Below are 23,879 nucleotides of genomic sequence, written 5' to 3' on the forward strand. Positions count from 1 at the left end.
GCTTAAGGAGGCTTGCAAGGACCGATTGCAAAATTGTAATTTTCTTTCCGACGCGCTGGAAATTTCCATAAGCCGAGGAAGAGGGTTTCCTACTGCCTAGCACTCGTCCAGCTAGTGAACTCTGGGAAAAACAAAACCCTAACAACTGTCCAGTCTTGTGTAATTCAGTACAGGAAACTCACACAGTAATTCCTGCACCGCCTCCAGAATAAATAGTTACTGAAAATGCCATCTGACATTGGTTATTTACATGCTGACGTGAGATTTCATCCAAATACTCTTCTCAGTCTCTTTACTAAGTTTTACTGACCTTTCCCACCAGTTCCTGGTGTGATTCCTACCAAGTTCCACTGACTGTTCATTTTCAGTCCTTTTACATAATGGTAAGAGTGTACTGCCTTACACAACCACATTTATCAAAATACCCAAAATTCTAGCCTGTTCAGCCAAAACCGAAGGCCAGAAAAAGCAGCTGTCCTCTTGCCTGCATTCTGCCAAAAGCTGTTTACTGCCTGCCCCTCATGGTCCTCTGAACCCCAGCTCACAAAGCTCCAGGTTCTACTCTGCTAGGAGAGCATCAGCCCTCAGCTCTGGCACTCTGAAACATCACAGTGCAGTTGATGTGCTACTGCTGTTTTATAGGGAAAGTTCTCAGTGCAGTGGCTCCTGGGATGGAGATGAGGAATGTGTGTGCCTATGACTTCCTGGGCTCCAAAAACAGCCCGGGGTAGTTCATTCTCCAGTACTCTTTTTATCTATTTTAATGCATGCTAACACCAAAGCACAGAACTGCTGAGGTGGGACAGCACCTCTGGAAATCATCTGGTGTGAACCCCTGCTCACAGCAGCATCGATGCCACCTAGAACAGCCTGCAAAGGTCCTTCCTGCAAAGCTCCCCAAGACCATCTCCAGGGATTCTCTGAAGCAGCTCCCTGAACACAGCAAAGTCTGCTCCCATTGAGCCCTGGGCTGGAACTTGCTTTGCTCCAAGTTAACTCCAGCCTGTTCACCACACGAGACAAAAATAATTCGTGAAGTAGTTTTAAAACAGACAGCCATCGAAATACACTGATAACTCTCAACCCCAAAGTTTATAACTTCACTACTTTTGAAAAACCCGTCTTTAAGTAGCGTGGAAGCAGAAGTCCCAAGGGAAAGTGCTGGGATTTGAGCCAAGCCACACGTGTGCCTGTTTAGAGCCTTCCCTAAAGTGGCAATACAATTAACTACTTCAGAGTCTGCAAGAATCCTGAGAGGTTTCCTCCATTAGAAATGCACCTTCTTCACAGAAAGTTTCAAGTCTGTGACCAAAAACCTTTGTTATCCCGGAAAACGAGAATGGAGGGACAAAAGACAGGAGATTGAATGCCAGAAGGAACAAGGTTTTGCAACCTAAGTTTATTATTTACATCCCTACTAGAGTAATGAAGTAAGATTTTTTTTTCATTCAAATAAAGCAACCACAGAATAATATCCAGGCTACCACATAAGAATTGCACATGATTTATACAACATGGAGCAGAAAGTAAATCCTGTTTGCTGCAGGATGTTAGGACTTTGTCCACTGTATTTCACAACACACAAAAGTGCCACTGTTAGACACGCTCTTCTGCTTGGAGAGCTGATGCCAAAATGATGCAACAGGGATTTCAGCAGCCTATTGTCCAGGAGCTTACCCATCCAAAAAAGTCCTGCCCTAATGGAGTATGCTAACAGGTAAACTGGCAGCAAACCAAACTTGCTCACCTCCAGCAGGCTCATTTCTGTGCTGCCCTGCTTCTTACAGCTACCACACACCGGGGTTCACCTGCTTACAGGTATCTCACACTGGGGTTCACCTGCTTGTAAAGGGTCTGGGCTGCTGGAGTGAGTTGTGTCACACCCTCTCACAACACTGAAACATGAGGTGCTCGTTCAGCACAGGTTCAGACAGCACTGCCAGGATGGGGCCGTCACCCTGACTGAAAAGCACCACTGCTGGTGTTTGAAAACTCAGTAACGTGAACAGCAGCACCAATGAAGGACCAGGGCAAAGATTGTGAGGAGTAAATACTGAATGAGTAAATGCTGGCACATCTTGGATGTTTTTCAGTCAACATCTGATGTAAGAGTAAAATAAACTGGATGTGAGTGCTGGGAGGCTCAATTATTTCACTTTATAAAACGGCAAAAAATACAAGGCTGGAGAGTCTGATTCACAGGGCCTGTGCACTCAGGCTCACACAGATTTGTCACAAAAATGTTACTGCTTCTATTGGAAAAAATCGGGCCTCTGGGCACTCTAATCCTCATTAGAAATAAGAAAAGAACTTGCTTTCTAGTTTAAAAAAAACCTGCTCTCTGTATCTCAGAAGCTGTCAAAGTAAGCCTCACTGGGTTTAACTTCAAATGCTTGTAACTGCATAATTTGGAAATGTCAGAGCAACATTTTCATTCATCTTTGCATATGATCAAAAGCGTGACTGTCAAAAAACCAGAGACACACAGCATGTCCCAGAACTTTGGTGAAATCTGGTCCCTGAAGCATTCAGTTGCTGGCAGCAACCCTTGTGGAGGGATGTCCTTTATGAACATTTCTAACTATTTTGGGTTATCTCAAATAAAAGAAGAGCAACTTCATCCCTGCTACAGGCTGTAAACAGTTACAAAAAACCAGACCACGCACAGTTTTCCAACAGACCCCACAGAAATTTCTCAGCTATTTCTAAAACTTATCCCCGTATCTAACCCCAGGAAGTCTTACAGGTGTGTTTCACAAAACCTGTGCTCACTGATGCTAGCAATGTAGTGGGCTCTCTGGACAGACAAACTCTCACCCAGCAATAGCTCAAAAGAGAGGAAATAAACCTCAGCCATAACGCTAATTTAAAATTTTTAGCAAACAGGAAATATCACAGAAGAGGAAAAAAAAAACAACCCGTATTTTTGTCTACCAACTCTGCAATAAGAAAACTGTCCAGTTCCTTCCATCCCTTCTCAGCTGGCCTCTCTGTGCTTTTTATTTATTTTCTTTTCTCCCTCCACGGCACTCTCTTGCCCTCTCAGACTCTTACAGCTCTGCCTGTTTTGGGGGAGCACACAGACCTTCCCATCTCCCAGCAGCCCTCCTGAGACTCCTCCTTAGAGCTCTCTCATGTCTCCTGGTGAGCTCTGTCTCCTCTTTCATCAGCTGTCCCAGCCCTACAGCACCGAAAGAAACACAACCCAGCAGCATTAATTAACGATAGCTGGTCCCTCCCGCCCCTTTCATCTCCTCTGCTCTGGCTGTAAGCGATCCCCCTGCTCCCAGGGCAAGGACAGGCATCAGCTGTGGGGCTGCCTTGGCCCAGCACTGCAGGACAGCTTTGTCTGAGCCCAGACGACCTCCCCCAGCTGCCCCAGCTCCTGCCAGCACCTCGGGTGCACAACCCTGGCTGGCTCCAGGAGCATCACTTTTATCTGGTGTTCATGGGCTGCCACTCCCTGGTCCTTCCCTGCCTGCTGCCCAGGGCTCCCCCCGCAAAAGCCCATCAGATCTTGCCACTCACTCCAGGGTAAATCTAAGAAAAGAAGCAAGGATAAAGAGAAAAAACTGTCATATTAAGAAGTAACTGTCATATGAAGAAAAATTATAAGTTATTCCTTCCACCCAGGACTTTCCCATTTCAGACATGAGAAAAGCACCAATTTAGTCATTACAGAGCTGCAGCAGGGGCTGGGTGTGATGGACACAAATGGCCCTGCAGACTCCTGACCTGCTGCAAAGGCCTGGGGGAGCTCTCAGTGCTCATGCCCTTCAGTGCAGGGTCACATTTCTCAGAGCAAAGCAAGTCCTTTTCCCCTCCCCAGTCTGAAAATGTAGCGCTGACCTCTAAAAGACTGATGGGAGCAGGATTTGGGGAGGCTGGCGTACCTGTGAACCTGAGACAAAAGCATAAGCCCCAGGGAAAATCCTGACTGCTTCAATACCACAAGCAAAGCAGGAGCCTCAGGGAGCACATTTGTTCAGCAACTCGACGTGCAGGCTTTAAGTAGGACCCATGAGATGCCAAAATGCAATTACAGTCAAAGAGGGGATACAGGACAGCATCTCAGTATCCTGTATTTTCTCTCTTTTTAGCAGCTTGCTCCAGTTCACTCTGCTTTTATATCAAAAAGATGTTTTCTAACCAATGAAGCTGCAAACCACAAGCTGGAAAACCAAGCCGGGTTATTTTTTGCTCTTTAGAAACAAAACGGTCACCCACCAGGGATTTTGCCCAATGGTCAAAACTGCCCAGCTGCTCCTTTGTATGCACAGCTGTATAGAGTTTGTACAGAGCTGCACAGCTACAGGAGTGGAGGGAACAGGGCAAAACCAAGCTGTCACAACCAGCAACATTAAAGGGATTCTTTTTACCACTTATCTTCCCAGTAATTAAAGTAGCTTTCTTCCACTTTTCTGAGTGACTGAACCACCCTGGAAGAATCAACCCCAACATATTTTTAAACCATATTTTGGTTTACTCAGAGAGAGCCAGCTTTTAATTCACTTCTTAGAAGCATTCACAACAGGCCTGGATTGTTTAAGGCCAGCCTTGGCCAGATCAGGAGAAAAATAAGAAAGAAAAAGCAGTGCCCATACAACTGCTAACCAACATCAAATACATGCCAGGAGATTTTTATCTGCTCCCAGAAGTTGCACAAGCAAGCAAACAAAGTGAAATAAATATGGCAGATTATCTATTGCCACTTCACTCAACTCTAAGACCTCCTGCCAGAGATGCAGTTCCTGTTCATGGAACACAAACCACAGAGGCCTGCCTGGGGCTACTCAGCAGGCAGACACGGTCTCACTGAATGCTGCTGGTTTCAATTAGGGACCAGAGCGGGTGCTTCAACTCCATCTTACAAACAAGGGTCTCTCTGACAAGTCCCAGTGCATGCACAGTACCTCACTGTGCAGGAAATTAAACCTTACGTAGGAATTTAGTAATTAGCAGATCAGGCCATTGGTTCATCCCATCAGATAATCCACCTTTGACCAGCAGCCAACATCGAATGTTTAAAAGACAGAAGAAAACGACCTTCAAAAGTACCTTTAGCTGTATTACTTTACAGAGGGGAAAAAAAAAAAAAAAAAAAAAAAGTCCTGATGGCCTACAGAAACAGTCAACTTATGCCCTGCAGCACAAATTGTAATTACTCTTCTCTTACCATGCATGATTGCAAGTGTTTCTATCAGTCATAAAATTATCCAACTCTTAAAAAAATACCAGCCACACCACTTGCATCATTGGCTCCTGCAGCACTGGATTAGCTATGCTGAGATTACTCAGCACATACACAATAGACTTATTTTACAACCACTCCTTTCCAGGTTCATGGTGTAACTCCCATTAAATGGTATGGTGCTGAGGGAAATCAAGAGACTGATTCCATCTCTAAAGCCACTTTGAATTCTGCTGTAGGACTGGCATTGTCTCTCTTCACAGGAGGAAAAAATAAGGACATAGGTATTTTACACATGTAAATCCTGTCACAAGAAAAGCTCTTCTGCCTCAGCCACCTCTGCTGTTCCTTCCCCTTGGTCCTTCTGAGACCTCACAATATCCCTGAGCACTGAAGCACACCGAGCAGCTGCTCTGCTCCGGACAGAGATTGAGCTGGGTTCAAGGCAATGTCAGAGCTCAGTCCTGCCTGTTTATGTTCTCTTCCATTTTAAAACAAAGCTGCTGTGGCCCACGTTGGCTACAGCCCAGTGGGAGCCCGGCCACTGGCTGCCGTGGGCTTGCATCCAGCTCTGGCCCCACTCTATTTATGTTTTGAAGAGCTGCAGCAAGCCAGGCAGACAAGCTTTGCTGCACAGCCAGTTTTTTACCATTCAAACAACCAGTGGGTGACTCCTGGTCACTTCTTCTCCTGAGCAGTGCCTGCCTGGCCATTTCTGAAAGAGGTTTCCTTGTATTTTTCAGTTTCAGGTGCCAGGTGGCTGGTTTCATTGTGCCCTTTCCAAACAACTCCAGTAACTCAAAGGGATCCAGCTATGCAGATGAAGGATGTATGGGTCTGACCATCCCAAATCTCATACAGCCTGCCTTTCATTAGCTCCTTATGGCCTGTCTGTGGGCTCAAAAGGGCTGTGGTAATTCTGGAGTCACTCGCCTGAGCAGCAGAATTTTGGGACCAGTGTTTGGACCCTGCAGTGAAGTTCTGACCTTTTACACTCCTGCAAGGGCTGATCAGTACACGGCCATGGGAGCAGCTCCAGGCAAACCCAGACTTCCCAGGCCCTGTTCCAAACCCAGGTGCCCCTAAGCCATCAAGTTCCACCATGGCCAGCAGGTGCTTCCTGTAGTTCAGACCCTGTCGTGGCATCCTCTGCTGCCCTCCTGCAGGAGTTCTCTGAGGGGAGACTGGCTTGCCTAAAGCCAGCCCCTGGGGAAACTCTGTCACTTTTCCTTGCTGAACTTCACGTGGTGGGCGATTGCCCAGCCCTCTGCTATGTCAAGGTTTCTCTGCAGGGCTTCCTGCCTTCAAGGGAGTCAGCAGCCCCTCCCAGTTCTGTATGGCCTGCAAACTCACTATCCCTTCCAGTCCTGTGTGGAAGCCATTTGGACTCTCATCTGCTCTCCTCATGTCCAGAGCTGAGGTTTTGTTGGCACTTTTCCTCCTGTCAACAGAGATTTTAAATTTGATCACTCTGTGGTCGCTGTGGCAAGGATGGCCACCAATCCCCACCTCAGCAGTGAGACCCTCTCTGTAGACAACCAGCAGACCAAGGAGGGCATCCTTCCAAGTCAGCTCCCTTAGGACCCGTTCCATGAAGCTGTCATCCAGTTTTTCTGGATCTTCTGGCTGTACCCAGGTTGTACCACCTGTGTGATGTCTTCCAGTTAACTCCTGGCAAGCTGAAGCTCCCCACAAGGGCACGGGCAGTTGGAAGCGTTCCCTGAACTCCGGAAAGAATGATTTGTCGGTGTCGCTGTCCTGCCTGGGAGGTCTATAGTAACCTCCCACAATGACATTTGCATTATTTGTTTGCTCCTTGGTTCCTCCCCAGGGGCTCTCAGCTGTGCCACTGCCAGCTGTGAGCTCTGCACACTCCAGGCCTTCTGCTCCATACAGTCCAGGGGAGGACACGGTGTGGGACAGTGGAAGAATTTGAAATGTAAATGCACGCCTGCAACCCGAGAAAGGAAACTTGCAACGGCCATGTCATGGCTTATTTATTCCAGGATCTGACCTCTCATATCCATCAACGTTGTTCTCCACTTTAAAGGGTCCCAGCAGGCAAAAGGACTGTAACATGCTGCAAGCTGTGCAGTCCCGGGAGTCTGGCAGGAGATAGCAAGGCTGTCAGAGGCAGAAGACACTCAGGGGAACACAGTGAAACACACTAATAGGCGAGGTCAGCAGCAAGCAGATACTTGCACGCTGGCGTGGACAGGTATGCATGAGGAGGAGTGAACGTGTGGGGAGCACATCCCCACGCCCAGAGAGCACAGGGAGGAGCGGGGAGCTGGGGCAGGAGGTGGGTGGACAGCCGCAGAGATGAAGGGATGCCTCTTGGCAGGAGGAGAGATGTTTTGCAGGGAGAAGAGAGCGATGCGGTGCTTTGGGTGTGGAAGGAGGGAAGAGGGGGAAACTGGTATAGCAACATAAAGGTGCTGCAAAAAACAAGTGCTGCAATCACTGAGGCACAGGTGGGGTTATCCAGGTGCTGCCGACCTCCCCTGGAGCTGGTACAGGAACCGCAGCACACACCTGTGACATGCCTACAGATGGACAACGGGACAGTTTTGCTGGGAGAGCAGCAGCACTGAGCAGGCATGTCTCCTGAAGTCTCACCCGTGGTGCCCTCACTGCATGAGCACCCACACAGACAGGATCCCTGGCTTCCACCAGGGAGGGCAACAGGAGAAACCCCATGGCAGCAAGGGACCAACACTGGAGAGAAAGTGTCTGCAAGCACTCGCTCCTCTGGTGGACAGCAAATGCAGGAGTCAGCCTGTATCACTCACAGTGCTTTAAGATTGCACCCGAGACTGAGCCCATGAATCCCAGGCTGTATCTTAACATTAGCTGTAATCTGAAGACATCAGGGCAGAGTGTAGTGAAGCCTCCCACACCCTGGCTCCACACAAAGGGAACTACTGCAGCCTGCAAGGCTTTTATGCAGAACAGCAAAGCTGGCATTGAAGATGTGCCTCTGGTCTACGAAACAACTCACTGAGCACTGTCAGCACGTTGTTCAAGAGCAGCAGCATACTGCCTGGCTGCCAAAACCTCACCTCATCTCCACACTGTGGCCTCCTCTGGTTCAGAGTGGAGAGGGAAGAGCTGCAACTGGATGTTGTCACCACAGATCAGCTCCACACAGACCACCCCGGCGAGTGAAGTGCATGTCAAATTTCCCTAGCAGTGCAGCTCAGCATCAAATTCCTGGCCACCTGAAACGACTCAAAGGGAAGCAGCAATTCCTCTGATGGGAAACAACAGTTCTCAGCCTGGAACAGACAGGTTTGATTAGATGTGCTTAGCAAACAGAAGGAACACGGGTGCCTTTGGAGCACGGGACATTTAAAAGGTGCTCTCATGAGGCTACATGGCACACCATGCAGAATAAGCTTAGGCCTTTGTTTTCTTGGGAGATCCAATTGCTGTTCCTGAGTTTCTGGGCTCATTTTGTAGTACTTAGAGCACACAGGGACCCTCTACAAGTAGAACATGCCTTTAGAACTTGAGGGACACACACCTGCAGAGAATAAAATTATAGTTCTTTACAAAGCTACAGATCCAGACAGTACCAACACATCTACTTTAAATAATAATAGTAATTTTATACATCTGGATTATTTAAAAAGAAATGTACACAGGGAATTGTATGGTTTCATTTAAGCAGTGTAGTGAAATAACAAATCCCAAGCACCCACAACAGACATAGCCGGTAAAATCTGAAAGCATTCAAGAAAAATGGTAACTTATGTGCCTCCAACCGCACAAATGGATCTACCACATCGATGAAAAAAATCACTAAAGCCTCATGCCTCTGCCTTGTCCAGCCAAGGTGGCCAGGGCTGACAAGGGCTGTCCTGAGCATTTGCTACAAGCACAACGGTGGCTCAAACACTTCACTCCCCACTATCAGCCCTTCCTCTCATTCTCTTTTTTCTTAGGTTGGTTTTTTTTTTTTAATTTTAACTTCCATATGCTTGCTGTGGTAGACTCCCCCCACAAGCACTGCCTGATGTGAGAAGAAGCCCAGTATCAAACACCTGAGGCGTCCTCCGGGGGGCTTCTACCCTCAGCCAAGCAATGTATGAAGCTCCATTCTCCCAAAAAAGCTTTCCAGTGACCAAAGCCTCAAGCTGCCTTTTCATTTCACTCTACAACTAGAAAAATACACCCACATGTAACACCAGGGGATACAGGGGTCCTGCTCAGCCTGCCACTGAATCACTCTCAGGAAAGAGTAGCAGGTCACCCGCTTGAACCACTCCAGTCTCAGGGTCTGAGACAAGAACTGTGAACAGTCCTGGGATCTGCTGAGCCCAAGAAAGGCATCTCTGTGAATTTTAGCAGCTTACCTTTGAGCAGGGGTCACTGCAGACCTTGTAAATGTCCAGCTCTCCAGAGGGGAGGCAGCAAAACATTGCAATGGTGGATTTTAAACAAACTGGGTGCAGAGGTGAATTCAGCACAGGGCTGCGGGGCACCCTCCAAGTCAGACTCCAGCCCTCCTTCACTGGCCCAAGTGCTGGCAGTGCCGACTGCTCCGGCTCCAGGCCCTTCCCAATCCCTTCTCCAGGGCCCTTCCCAATCCCTTCTCCTTCACTGGCCCAAGTGCTGGCAATGCCGACTGCTCCGGCTCCAGGCCCTTCCCAATCCCAGGGCCCTTCCCAATCCCTTCTCCTTCACTGGCCCAAGTGCTGGCAATGCCGACTGCTCCGGCTCCAGGCCCTTCCCAATCCCAGGGCCCTTCCCAATCCCTTCTCCTTCACTGGCCCAAGTGCTGGCAATGCCGACTGCTCCGGCTCCAGGCCCTTCCCAATCCCAGGGCCCTTCCCAATCCCTTCTCCTTCACTGGCCCAAGTGCTGGCAGTGCCGACTGCTCCGGCTCCAGGCCCTTCCCAATCCCAGGGCCCTTCCCAATCCCTTCTCCTTCACCGGCCCAAGTGCTGGCAATGCCGACTGCTCCGGCTCCAGGCCCTTCCCAATCCCTTCTCCTTCACTGGCCCAAGTGCTGGCAATGCCGACTGCTCCGGCTCCAGGCCCTTCCCAATCCCAGGGCCCTTCCCAATCCCTTCTCCTTCACTGGCCCAAGTGCTGGCAATGCCGACTGCTCCGGCTCCAGGCCCTTCCCAATCCCAGGGCCCTTCCCAATCCCTTCTCCTTCACTGGCCCAAGTGCTGGCAATGCCGACTGCTCCGGCTCCAGGCCCTTCCCAATCCCAGGGCCCTTCCCAATCCCTTCTCCTTCACTGGCCCAAGTGCTGGCAGTGCCGACTGCTCCGGCTCCAGGCCCTTCCCAATCCCAGGGCCCTTCCCAATCCCTTCTCCTTCACCGGCCCAAGTGCTGGCAATGCCGACTGCTCCGGCTCCAGGCCCTTCCCAATCCCTTCTCCTTCACTGGCCCAAGTGCTGGCAATGCCGACTGCTCCGGCTCCAGGCCCTTCCCAATCCCCTCTCCAGGGCAGAGGGGGAGCCCTGCGGCACACTGCCTGCAGCACCGATGTCACATTGCATCCTCCCAGCAGCTCTGCCGGGCAGGGATGCTCAGAGCCTGGCTGGCACAGACAGGGGAGCCCGGCTGGAACACAGGCTCCTCCTGGACAGCCTCAGACAGCCAAGGCAGGCCATTTTAAGTGGCTGTCTGGTGAGAAATTTGTACTTTTGCCAGTAGTCAGCATCAGAGCAGAGGTCAGCAAGGGGAAGGGAACATGGAAGAAGCACTTTAGGCACTTCTCAGTAAACGATGATCACTAAGGGCAAGGAGGTCCCCCTCATTGTTACCAGCAAGTGCAGGAAAAAGCCACTTTTCCATCACAGAACAGGATCCATCAGGAAGAGGGAAGTCCATCCTCTCAGGCCTGTGAGCTGAAGTGACATGAATGCCTCAAGCCCCTGGCCCAGCAGTGGCAGTGCCCCACAGGATGGCTCTATCCCCAGCCCTCCTGCACTCCCACTGCCAGCACACACAGCCAGGGCCTGGCTGTGCCAGGAGCAGGAAAAAACCCTCCACTAGGACCTGCCAAACTTGTGTGAGGGGGAAGAGCAAGACACAGCCGCCTTCCTCCCCAGCCTGTGGTAAAAGGAAGGGGTGCTTTCCTCACCTGCTAGGGTTTCAGGCAAATCAATCTTTCCAGCCAAAACAGCAGCCCCTAGCAGTCCCTCTCGCAGCACATTTGCCCATAGATTTTATACTTTCCCTTTCTTCACCCATGCTAAAAATACTTTGACGTCCTTGACACAGACAGTGCTCACTCCACCTCTGGCAGGGAAAAGGAGAGGGAAGCCAGAGACCCACTTGACAGTTTTATTTCCTTTTCTTCACCGGCATAAAGCCACAGAGGGAGGCAGCTGTGCCTGGAGCAGAGGCAGGAGCAAGGGGGGAGTCTGCCAGTGCCACATCCCCTGCAGCTCCTGCAGCTCTGTCTCTTCCCTGTCCATCTAAAGCCATGGAGGGCTGCCACACATCCTCTGTACACACCTCCAGGTACACACAGGACGCTTCCCAAGCTGGCTGGCCACATGCAGAGGACACAGCTAGTGCAGCTATCCCAGCTGCTCCCATTCCTCTGCTATTTGCAGGAAAAGGGGAATTTCCCATCACTTTTTGGCAGGAACAGTCCTCAGACAGACTGTGAACATGCCTTCCTCTTTTCTTCCTCCTGCAGCTGGCGCAGCTTTCCCTGGAATTAGTGTCTGCCAGCCATTGCAGATCAACCCCAAATCGCAAGGCAAACCATGTTAACATTTACTCTGAGCTCTATTAGGCTGTCAAGGGGTGCTCCCTTTCCTCCAGCACACCCCTGGTGTCCCTCAGCCTGCCTCCCCCAGAGCTGTCAGATCAGTAAGGTGCAAACCCGTAGGGACATCCGTGGAAAGCAGGGACAGGAAACTCTGCAGAGCTGAGATATTGTAGAAACACGTGGGTTTATTGCAAGGGTTGTGGGTAAAGAGGGCTGCTTTCAGCCACCAGCCTCAGCTGAAGGGAAGCCCCAGAGAGAGAGGGGGGATGAGGTGAGGGAGGTAAAAAAGCTCAGAGGGGTGAGAGAGGTCAGAAGAGCGCCGGGGTCAGGGCGGGAGGAGAGAGGGCGGGAGAAGAAGCAGAGCGGGCAGGAGAAGGGGTGAAGAGGTAAGAAGGCAGGGAGAAGTGCAGGGAAAAGAGAGCGGTGAGAGGGGAAGCAGCAAGAGAGCGAGGACCTTGTTCCAACACATTCTATCTCCTTTTGTGCTGAATATTCTAATTTACAGTGACCAACCAGCACAAGATACAAATCCTACAAACTCTGCATGCAACCCATGAGAACTACTCAATTACCGTATCATCCTATATTCTAAACTCTTTTAGAAGAGAGTCTAAAGGCTGCTTTTCTTATCTCCTTTTCCCTTGATGCCTTGGCAGGGTGGAGAGGGGCTGCATTCTGGGGTCCTTTTGTTTTCTGTCCTTCAGCCTATCTCCAGTTAATCCATCTTCCTGCCTGCCATGCCAACATCTCAAAGCTTCATTTCTATTTCACTCTCAGATTTTCTATCTGCAGTATTTCTTACCAGACAATCACATCCATCAGCCCTTCCTGCCCCATCTTTCCCAGCACAAACCCCTCGGTACCTCTGCCTGCAATGGCCACACTTTCCGGGGTGCACAGCTCTACCCGAGGGCCTTGGAAAAAGGAATAGACTTTGAAGGCCAAGTGCTCACCTCAGCTGCATTCCTGACTCTTGTCTGTGCCCCGGGCTGTGCAGCTCAGTGCCATGAAGGGGAAAGGTCAGAGGTGAGCTCTGTGCTCTGGGGGCCCAGAGAAGTCCCTGCTGCTGCCGGACACGCAGCAGCAGAGCTGGCTCCCAAGAGGCAGGGTGGCAGCACACCTGGGGAAGCCAAACCAGCAGGGCTGCTCCAGCAGAACAGTGAAACAACACCGAACGCGTTTGGAGCCCAGCGAATGCTTTTCCACTCATGGACATCAAATATTTCAAAAGAATAAGTAACGATTGTCACTGACACCTTTGACACAGAGCATGACGGAGGGACAAGAGGTTGAAGCAGCTTGTTCTGAAGCCTTGGCTGTCCAGCAGCAGGGACAAGGCTGGCCTACGCCCCTGTCCACCCAAATCTGTGCTGTAACCACCGGCCCTTCCTGCAGACCAGCCTGTCATAGAGAGCAGACAAGCTCTCATTTAGGGTGGGCAGCCACTGAGGACACTGCAATCTCCAGCAGCTTGCTCTGGCAGGGTGGCAGTGGTGAAAACACTAATTCTCTTAGGGCAGCCAAACCCCTTATCTGCCCAGAAAACCTTTCCACAAGCGAAGACACGCCTGAAAGTCTGAAGGTGTCCAGGAGCAGGAGCTGCCCTCCCGGGCTCTTTATGTGCTGTTCAAAGGGAGGACAAGAAGGGAATAGAGCTCAGAGAATCGATTTCCTACCGTGTCCCAGGACTGTCCTGGCAATAGCCCGTTCTCCCCCCTGCCTCAGCATCCCCCCAAGCACCTCCAGTCCCGGCAGGATACTGGGAGGCAGCAGGGCGTGCAGAGACCCAAGAGCCTTGTCCTCTCCCCGCTCCGGGCCAGCCCAGCTGGGTCACACACTGGGCAAGAGAAGAGCTCTCTGCTGATTTTATCCCGGAGCTCTCCATGCAGGCAGCAGAGCTCGGGCACTGCGGGAAGCTGGGCAGCAGCGAGGTGAGCACACGCTGCCAGCTCAGGATAAGGAGTGGTGTGCAGGGGCTGCCACAAATCCCTGCCCACCGCTGAGAGATGGGGCAAGGACCTGCCCTGGAGCCAGGCAGCGCCCTCAGGGCTCTCATCCTGCCCAGAGGCTGCAAACCTGCAACAGCATCTCGTGAGTTTTACATTTGGGGCCAGTCCTGGAGCACCCTGGATGCCAGCGTGCCGCGCTGAACGAGCATCACTTTGCAAACATTGCTCATGGCAGAGCCTGCTCTGCCTCTTTCCCAGAATGGTCCCTTCTCCAGCACGCTGCCTGCCCAGAATTGTTACTCAGGGATGGGACGCCCTCCCTGCCCGGCTGCAGCGCTGCAGCCCCTGCCTGGGGTGGGAGATGAGCTGCGAGAGTTTCCCCCCGTGTCGGGATGCAAACTTGCACCGGTGACAACAAACAACACCTCTCCCTGTGTGTAAGAGGAAAACCCTCAAAAGGCACAGCAAGACAGAAAGGGAGCCTTGAGGACTGTGAAAGGAGCAGAGCTAGTACGAACTTCAGCGAATTCAGAGAGTTTCTGCATTAAACACTGCCTGACCATGAACCACGGGACTATGTGCAAGTCAAGCATCTTTTATTCAATTTTCACTATACCTAGAGAAAAGAGACTTTTCAACCTTTGTAAACAAGGAGAGATACATTAAAAAAAATCCTGACTACATTAGCAAATCCTTTTTTTGCAGAAAAAGCTAGCAAAGTGCTGAGCATTTGTTTGACATCCAGGACAAAAGAGGTAACCACACTGTGCCAGTCAAGAGCAGCATCTGCACACTGAGCACAGTGCCCTACCCAGGGAGCCAGGCGTCCCAGCAGACACTAACCATGGCAAGAAGCCACCAAGCCACTGATTTTCAAGGCACCAAACATTCTTATGACCCCCAAATACATTCTGAACCATCCTGCTAGAGCTGCTTATGATCCCTACAAGCTTCTGTAACTTTTATCCCTGTATTTTCCTCCACCTCTTTTCAACCTCAAACAGTGGTTTATTCTGTGCCCTACCCTTTCTCATCTCTCTTTTTGATCTCTGTTCCAGCCTCTCTGCTCCACTGAAACCCCAAGTATTTGCTTCTAATCTAGCTTTCAGTTCCTTCCACATTACAGTATTTTAGTGGCTCACTCTGCTCTGACACTCATCTCACTACGTCCCATTTTTGGCCACTCCTTACTTTTGTTAAATAATTTCTGTCATCTGTACTTGCAAATACTTCCTCTTCTGCTGCTTTTACCTTCCGCTTTTCTTTCTTCCTCTACTTCTGAACGGGCTGCAGCGGAACTTGTTAAAATGCTTCCTTCCCTCCCTTGATCTGCCTAAGCTGTGTATCGGATTCAAACAAAGAGTTGTAAGAAAAAGGTGAAAACAAAATTCACAAAGAATAAAAATAAAAACAAAACCAGGAAAAAAAAAAACCACCTCCAACTAGTCATGCCTTTTGGGAAGCGTGGACTTTTGGGAAAAAGCACTCAAGAAAGAGTATTGGAAGACCCGGAGTTCATTGGCAAGGCAATTCCAATTTGCAAAGCAAAGGAAATCGGCCGGCACGGCTGGGGCTGATGGAATGCAGACAGCGATCAGACAGCGCAGGCAAACCGAAATAATCCTGGCCAGACTGAGGCGGGGACAGCAGGAGGTCAGAGGACAGCACCTCCCCTGCCCCAGCAGCAACACCAGGGACCCACCGGAGCCAGAGGTGCCAGCCCGGGAAACGTGCCTGGGAAAGCCTTGAGGCACCCGCAGGGAAAGGCGGGATGCCCGCGGCAAGGACAGGTGCCCAGATGTGCCAGGAACATCTGCCGAGCAGCAGGGATGGAGAGCAGGGCGCAGAGAGGGAAAGGAGGCATTTATTATCTGCAGACTAGGTGCGGGTGAGCAGCACCGTGCCAGCAGCAGACAAACTGCCAAGGGATGAAAGGCAGTGGCAGAAAAAGCAAATTCAATCCTGCCTCAATGCTGACAATCTCAGCTCCACTGCTGGAGCAGGTGAGCAACACGAACAAGTAAATACAGATCATCAGCTGCAGCCAGAAATTCCACAGAAAAGGAAAACACCCATCACCAAGGTTAAATTCTGTCAAGCCCTGCTCTCACACAGTGTGTGCAATTCCCTGAAGAAGAACTAACCAGAACAGCAGAGACGGAATTAGAATACATCTTTTCAAGTATAAATAAGCTCCCAATATAGCACAACACCGAGCAGTACCACTGTCCTTCAACTCATGCAACCTACAGAGTCCTTCCTGACTGAGGAAGGAGCTGAAAAAAGAGTGGGATCAGCAATGGCCCTGGGAATTGACAACAGGGCCAGAGCAGCCAAGGCACATGGGCAAAAAAAGGTGATGGAACAAGCTCTGCCATGCTCCTCATCCCACACACCCGACTGCTCAGGTCCTGAATAATTAAACACCTAAAAAAGGTGTTTAATTATCCCACTTATAAAGAGGGCTTTGCCCCTGCCTGAGAGGGGAGAGAAGAATGATGGTCAATACCAAACCCCTTCTGGGGCTTGAGGTGCCTACAGCTGGTGGCCCAGCCAGCACCTGGAGACAAACCAAGCAGCAGCTTGGCAAAACTTTTCCACAAACCACTGCTCAGGCTGTGTTTAGCACTGAAAATCTTTCTAGAACCCCTACAAATTTAGATCCACACAGATACATCACTACCACGTGGCTGACAGCTGCCATCTGCCTTCCCACAAAAACTGAGGACCCACTTGCCTTGCTGCTGTGACCACCCTTGGACCCTGAGGCCTCAAAGCTCAGGGATCTCAGGGCAGGCACAGTCCCTGCCATTCCAGGGCGCAGCACATCAGGCAGGGAAGCGGCTGCAGCATGAGGCACTGCACAGGGCTGGCTGCTCGGGAAGTTGGGACACTGTGACACATGAAGGATGCTCTGCTGGAGAGAAGGAAGAGGCTGAGAGTGCTGAGGGCTCCTTTCCTGGAGGTGACACCATTCTGCTGCCTCCAGGGCTGCCCAAGGCTGCAGCCTCCTCCTCCTCAGCCCGTGCTGGGGCTCCCCAGCAGACGGTGCCTGCAGCGTTCTGGGGAGCAGGAGGGGCAGTGTGCTCCTTTGTGATCCCCCATGCAGCTCCTGCAGATGCTCAGCAGCACGACCTGGGCACCCCAGTGGAGGGCAGGGGATGAGGAAGATGAGGAGAATGATGCTGAGCTCCCTCTGTGCTGGCACAGCTCGAGTCCCACACAGGGAGCTCACAGGCCTGGAGCTGCCTGCCTTTCCTTCCTCTGCAAGTTCACCCTTGCTCTACTCCAGATTTGAAAACAAACCTTCTCACTGCCTCTCTTTTTTTTTTTGTTGTTGTTGTTGTTCCTCTAACGAGAAAAAAAAAAGCATCACATGAGCTGGGAGAGAACTGCCTTCGTTCTTAACCCCTTGGCTTGGATGCTATCTTGAATTCCAAGTAGATGAAACTAACTCCTCCCTCCCGCTGGTATAAGAGGACAGACAATGGGGCAGAACTGCTGGTCACAGCATTTGCCCTGATACAGGCATGCACTGATGCTTTCAAGACTTGGGAGAAGTCTCATTTTGCAATTACTATTTACTCCGTACGTCAGGCAGACAATTATTACCAAGGTACTCATCTGGAAATTATAGTTCAGTCAGGTTTGATGGGAAAACTTGCTTTTGGCAGATTGTTTATTTTGCATTTCTGATGGAAAACAAACAAAACACTCCCAATTGGCCAGCTTACGACAAAACATGGACCATGGCAGCTTCTGCAGAGGGAGCTGCTGCAGCAGGTAATGCAGGCTGTTAGCACAGGGTGGTCTGGACAGGATATTCTCAGCCCATTACAAACTTTGCTCTGCAGCTCACATGGGGTTAACAGCACCCAGACACGACTAGTGCAATTTTACAGAAAATTGCATTACGAAATATAAATAAAACCAATTTAGGAAGTGAAGTATTTACCAGAAGGGCAGCAGATATCTGAACTCAGCAGCAGCACTGAGGAAGCTGTCAAGAGTTGCCAACTCCAAATCTACAGGCCAAGCCCACGCTAAAGACATGGAAATAAATAAGTAGCCCCTTCAAGGAAAGCAGAAAGATTTCTTTGGAACGCTGGGAAAAAAACCACGTATCATAAATGCAGATTATCCCCACTCCAAGAGAGCTCTACTAGGCAATTCTGGGGCCATCACAGGTGATGACACAGATCAAATATTTTTACTGGTAAATGGAATACAACAGTAAGTGACAATCAGCTACTGTTTAGTGAGTCTGAATGTACATATTTCAGTGAAATATGTACACATAAGGCTACTGGTTCCTAATGCTCCCAATTCAGAAGGCATGAGGAAAAGAAAGTCAAAAAGATGACACACGCCTGTTACAGTCAAGCCTCTGATCTGTATTCAGGGTTTTTACATTGCTGACTGGTACTGGCTGCCAATTTCCACCTGGGACAAAAACCAAACCGCCCAAGAATATCTGAACTGTTGAAAATGAACATCGAGGTCACTGGAGTAAGAAAGGAGAGTCCCATGGGTGATGCAAAGGCCTGTATCTGATGGAAAACAGTGACATGGAAAAGGAAAAACGGCCCCAGACGTGACAATTTTGCCACGTAAGGGTATCAGACCTGCATTGTAAAATAATCTGTGACAGCTTAATCCTCTTCTTTTAGAAGTTGGGAAAAAAACCACATTGACCCCTTTTCCCCTTGAAAAACCCCCATGACAACTCAAATAGGAAATAGAGAATGATGAAATAACTAAGCCTTGGGAAATTATAAAATCAGATTTTGTGATCTTTTGGGGGGCACCGATGCTTCAAGGGGACTCAAGTCCACCCAACAAGCTTTGGATTATCTGAAATGATTCAACATCTTAAAGACTGTCTACCTGAATATTATTACTCTGGGTAGTTGCTTTAAATTATTTATTATGGCAACACAAATTATCTTTCTGTGATGTCTTAGGAGAACTTAATGGCAGCATAATCCCAGACCATCTAAGTAAGCATCTTAAAGCATCGGGAACTCTCTCCAGATCAGGAACATCAAGGCCTTTGCACTTCAGAAAAACAGAAATACAGAGCAGCTCTGGTCAAGATCCCAGTGTACTTTGGCTCAGAAATTCACAGCCTGTGAATTTCTAACATCATGAAAAGGGTGAGTATCCACGGCCCAGGTTCACAACTGTTTCCACCCAAGGCACATGAGTCTTTCTCACACCACATGTAAATAAGCCAGCTTATTTCCTTTTCTGGAAAGTCCCTCTCTGCTATTACCACAAGCCTCAAAAAAGCCATGGAATTGGGAAGTGACTGTAAGAGACAACATCAGTGCAGCAAGAACAAATAGGAACGAGAAACTCAACAAAATATATAAATTCCTGAGACCAGCACTGTATGCACTGGAGGAAGAAGCCCATCATTACTCCACTCCCAACTGGAGAACCGACAAGGCAGTCTTTGTCCTCAGGAGAGCATCCTGCCTTTTTCCATCCTGCAGATGCCACTAACTACAAACCACCAGATGAAAGAGGATGCCCATCTTCCCTCACATCTGCCTGAAGCTGCAGGTGAGAGAAGGCACACAGAAAACCTCCAGAGGACAGAACCACTGCTCTGCCAACCCCGTGTGGGGGGCACACAGGAGGGCACCCCTCTGAGGTCCCAGTTATCCTAATCCAGCCCAGCTAACCACAGGAAAGTGTGTGCAGGAATACACGCTGCTTTGGCACACCACTACATAAATCTGTCACAGTTAACACGAGTACATGAAGAGATGACACAAGAGCTTATTTATAAATGTAGTATGCAATCTTGGCAAATTATTTGGGGATCTGCTGAGGCCAGACAAGCTGCAGGCTGAGTTCCAAGGAAACAAACACCCACCTGACTTCAAGTCAAGTGGTGAAAAAGCAGCAGGTTCAGAACCTACCTGCAGCACGTGCCCCACCAGCACTGCGGGGATGTACTGGCCCGGGACAAGCATGGCACAGCCAGCCTGAGGTCTGGGCTTCCCCGCTGCTGCATCAGTGAACAAAAAGGAAGGGAGCAAAGCAAGCTGCAGGGGATCCACGCTGGCTCCTGTAACCTAGGTTGTCCCCTGGAGCCCGTGGGAGCAGAGTGCAGTGAACACAGGCCTGGGGATGCTGGCTCTCCTTACACACCAGGGTGCCCCAGCACCTCTGCTCACCCCGCAGGGATGCTGGGATCAGTGTCCTCTGGGATCAGTGCAGCTTGGCACAGACCCCCCGAGCAGAGGACACAAGTGTCCCTCCAAGCACAGAAACACCGTGTGACAGGCATTCCCCCCAGCCAGGACGGGCTGTGAGGGGGATGCCTGGGTCAGCAGCTTGCACAGACAGGAGATACACCCCTCAGACACCACAGGGCCCCATTTCTCTCCAGGTGCACTGAGGATCCTGGAGGCAATGAGCTCTGCAGGAGAAGGACTCTGGCGTGCCTGGGCAGGTCAACCTGTGTGTGAGGGATTGCAAGAGGCAGCCCCTGAGCACGAATGAAGCTGCAGGTGTAGGTGCGCTGCTCCTGGTGCACCCAGAGGAGGAGGAGGTTGATACATTACATGAAATGTCCAACTTCACCCTCCTGGCAGATGCTCCTCTCACACACACATGCACCTGCCCACTCACATCGGTGCCTGGGCACCTTGCCCTGCATTTCAGTGGCCCGGGGGCCTGAGGGTCAGAGCTCACAGGCTGCACGCACACTAAGGACCAGCGTCCTGGGAAAGCAGAGGGATACTGCAGATGTACATCCCGGGGAGTTGGAAGTCTTGCCATAAGGATGTCTTCATTTGCACACTTCCATGGGTTCTTCTGAACCCCTCCTATTTTCCACTTCAGAGAGCGGGAGTGCACGCTCCTGAGTTAGAAAAGTAGCAGTCTGAAAACCTAAATGGGGCACAAACCACTAACACAATCCAAGACAGGAAAATAACACCCAGTGTTCTTTACTCACAACAACAAAACGTGGAGGAACAGGGCTAGGTGGAAGCAGTTGGGAAGGGCAGGTTAAAAAAAGGGGACCCCCAACTCCTTATTCCTACAAGTTGCACCTCCCAGGGTTCTAACCTAACCCTGAGCACCCTCCTTGTGCCTGGCTCAGTGTGACACACACACTTGCAATGAAAGAAACCAGTGCAAATGGTTTATAAGCTCCTGAAATCTCATGGTCTCTGCAGCAGAAAAAGCCAGATTCTGCACAGCAATGGCTGGAATGACCTCACCTCCAAGTTTCTGCAGGGACAGGGCTGATGACACTATGCTGACACAAGGCTTCAGAGCAAAGGGGGATTGTTGCCCACCCTGCCTGCAAACACAGCCCACTGACACCAGCCTCACTCCCTCAGTCAAACCCTTCTGCACAGCTGGGCAAGACAAGGCACTGCTGGGCGCAGAAGAGAAAAACAGGGAGCAGGAGGAGTTGTCAGATCCACCACCTTTTCCATCCAAACAGCACTGGGGAGTGACAGCATTTTGGGAAGAGCGTTTTCCCTGAGGAAAGACCTCTCCCCGCCCTTGTCCCTTCCCTCCCTGCTGCCAAGGAACTGCATTACAGCAGCAAAGGCAGGATGCAGGACCCACTCCCCAGACCTCTGTGTTTTCTCCCTCCCCAACACCTCATTCACCCTTCAAACAATAAAGCTTCCCCATCTCCAGCAGGAGCAAAGTGTGCTGTGTAACAGCTCGTAAAGATGAGGAAAACATTTCTCGTGGAGAACCCACTGCAGAGAGGTTAGTGCCTGTCAGAGCAGCAGTAAACAGACTGTCTCCAGCTCCTGGCTTTTCCTGGCAGGGAGGCAGTGTCCTGCCTGTTACAACTTGTTTTGGATGACGACAGGCCACATTTCGTGCGAGGAGAGTGTGCCCATCTCCAGCTCACAGCAGCCTGCTTGTTTCTCTTCACTCAGTCATAAACCTGTTTAAGATTCCTATAAACATCTACTGGGCAGCAAACCTGCCAAACATGCTCAATTAAAAAAAAAAAAAAGGAACAAAAATGCAAACCCCACAACAACAGAAATACCTTGCTAGCCATGAGCAAACAGTCCTGCCAAAAAGGAAGGAAGAACATGCAGGAATATCACCTTGATACACTCACATCAGAAGAAAAAGAACAAGTTTTTTTTCCTTGACCAACTGCTGATTTCAGCATCACCTTCAAAGGAAACGCCATACTATCCTCTGTGCCCGTCCAGTGCATCCCAACCTCCCTGAAAGCTTTCCAGATGGATTTTGGCACACAGAAATCCCAAGGCATGGTCTACACCACGCATGAGTTCTGCACCTCGGGTTGATCCCTCAGCCTTTGACTTCAATATTACAGCCAAGTTTACCTCATGCCAGGGACTCTCCCAGCGCATGGTGATGAAGCATCATGAATGCCAGTGGATGCTGATGCTTACAGGACATTCTCTTAGACTCCTCATTCACTTTTATCCAAACTATTTTATATGCTTGGCTTTGTTGCACAGCAGAGCTGCAAATACCTCGGAGAGGACAGTCAGGGCCCCACATTTTAAGCATTGCTTACTCAACACCCACCCCTGGGCATCTGCTCTCTCCATCAGACACTGATCTGGGGGGTAAGAAAGAGGAGGACAGGAGCATAAAGCTCAGGAGATCCATCACACCCGGAGACTTGCTCTAAGACACTGACTTGAGAGCAGGGATGGTGTGGGGCCATCTGAGGGGCCTGTGCTCCATCTCACGCATGGCTGAGAGGAAAAGTAATGTTTTCTCTGAGTCCTCTCAGCTTTGCAAGAGGAGGAATCTTGCAAAGAAAAAGAGAAAAACATACTTGGCTTTCCATACACGGGCTGGACTACAATGCCTTTTAGGGAGGCAAGAAGAAACTCCGTTACAGACACTGGAGATGCAAACAGTGATCTCCTGTAGATCTTTCAAACTCAGCAGCTTTTCATCCTTCTGGCCCCGATGAAGAAGCCTTTTAGCCTTGTGCCTAGAACAACTGCCCAATAAAGAGCTTTTGTATTTTATCATTAATAACTGCGGAGGTGCTGCATCAGCTAAGGTGAGGGGGCAGCTCTTGGTTGGTCCCAGGAGTGACTCACAATAGGGCCCCCACCCGGGACCTGTAACAGAAAACAATGCAGAAACACGAAGAAAACTATTAATTGCTGGCAGAGTCACTCCCCCCTGCCACAAGCTTCCTGGGATCCTGGAAAACGTTATCACATGGAGTCACATCACAACGTTATCACAAACAGCCGTCCCTGTCCCCAGAGAAGAAAATATTCCTTAGTTTTAGCAGCCAAAAGAAAACAAATACTATTTATCTCCTGCTCAGATTTCTCTCAAAACAAAACAGGCTTTTAGAGGTAGCAGGGCAAGAGGAAGGGTGGGGAAGGTCACAGATTAACCTTCCTTCTGTTAGCAGGTTCCAGGATTCTGGCTACAAGGCCAAGAAAACACGACACCAGTGTGACACAGCCCTCTGTGATGCTGAGCCGAGAGGAAACGCCTGCCAGAGGATTTTACCCTCCCACCCTTTCCAGCAGCATTTAAATACCTTCTGCTTGCAATGAGCAGCAACGTCTCTGGTGGATTTGGGAGAACTTGGAATTTTTTTTGTAATTGAACTTTAATATAATGCAATTATTTTGGGCATGTTCTGTTTTAGTTGGTAGTAACTGTAGTCATCTCACTGTTTCCAGTTTCAGTCTTAAAACAGAATGACTTTTATAACAGAGATGCAAAAATAACCCTGTCTTAAAGCAAAGAGAAAGAACCCAATTCACCAGAAAAGTTGTTTTCTCCTGCACATCTCTGCTGTCTCCACTCTCTCGGGCCATTTGTCCCACTCCCTCCTTCTCCCTTTGCATTGCTGGCAGTGAAGAGACCATCAGCGGTTCAACTTCAAACACCTGACTCAGCCCATCTCTCCTCAGAACCAGTATTTTAAACACTTCTCAGTTCTTTTCTGCCCTGCTTCTACACAAGCCCTCTGCCCAGCTGTGCA

The 23,879-nt window shown here is 50.0% G+C and overlaps 1 protein-coding gene across 1 annotated transcript in view; it reads right to left on the reverse strand.

The window, feature by feature from the left end:
* The window catches only part of B4GALNT3 (beta-1,4-N-acetyl-galactosaminyltransferase 3), a 61,499-nt gene that overhangs the window by 36,565 nt on the left and 1,055 nt on the right, over window positions 1-23,879 (reverse strand). The window lies entirely within an intron of this gene.

The sequence above is a fragment of the Sylvia atricapilla genome, chromosome 5 (genome assembly GCF_009819655.1).
Source record: "Sylvia atricapilla isolate bSylAtr1 chromosome 5, bSylAtr1.pri, whole genome shotgun sequence".
Classification (NCBI taxonomy): Eukaryota; Metazoa; Chordata; class Aves; order Passeriformes; family Sylviidae; genus Sylvia; species Sylvia atricapilla.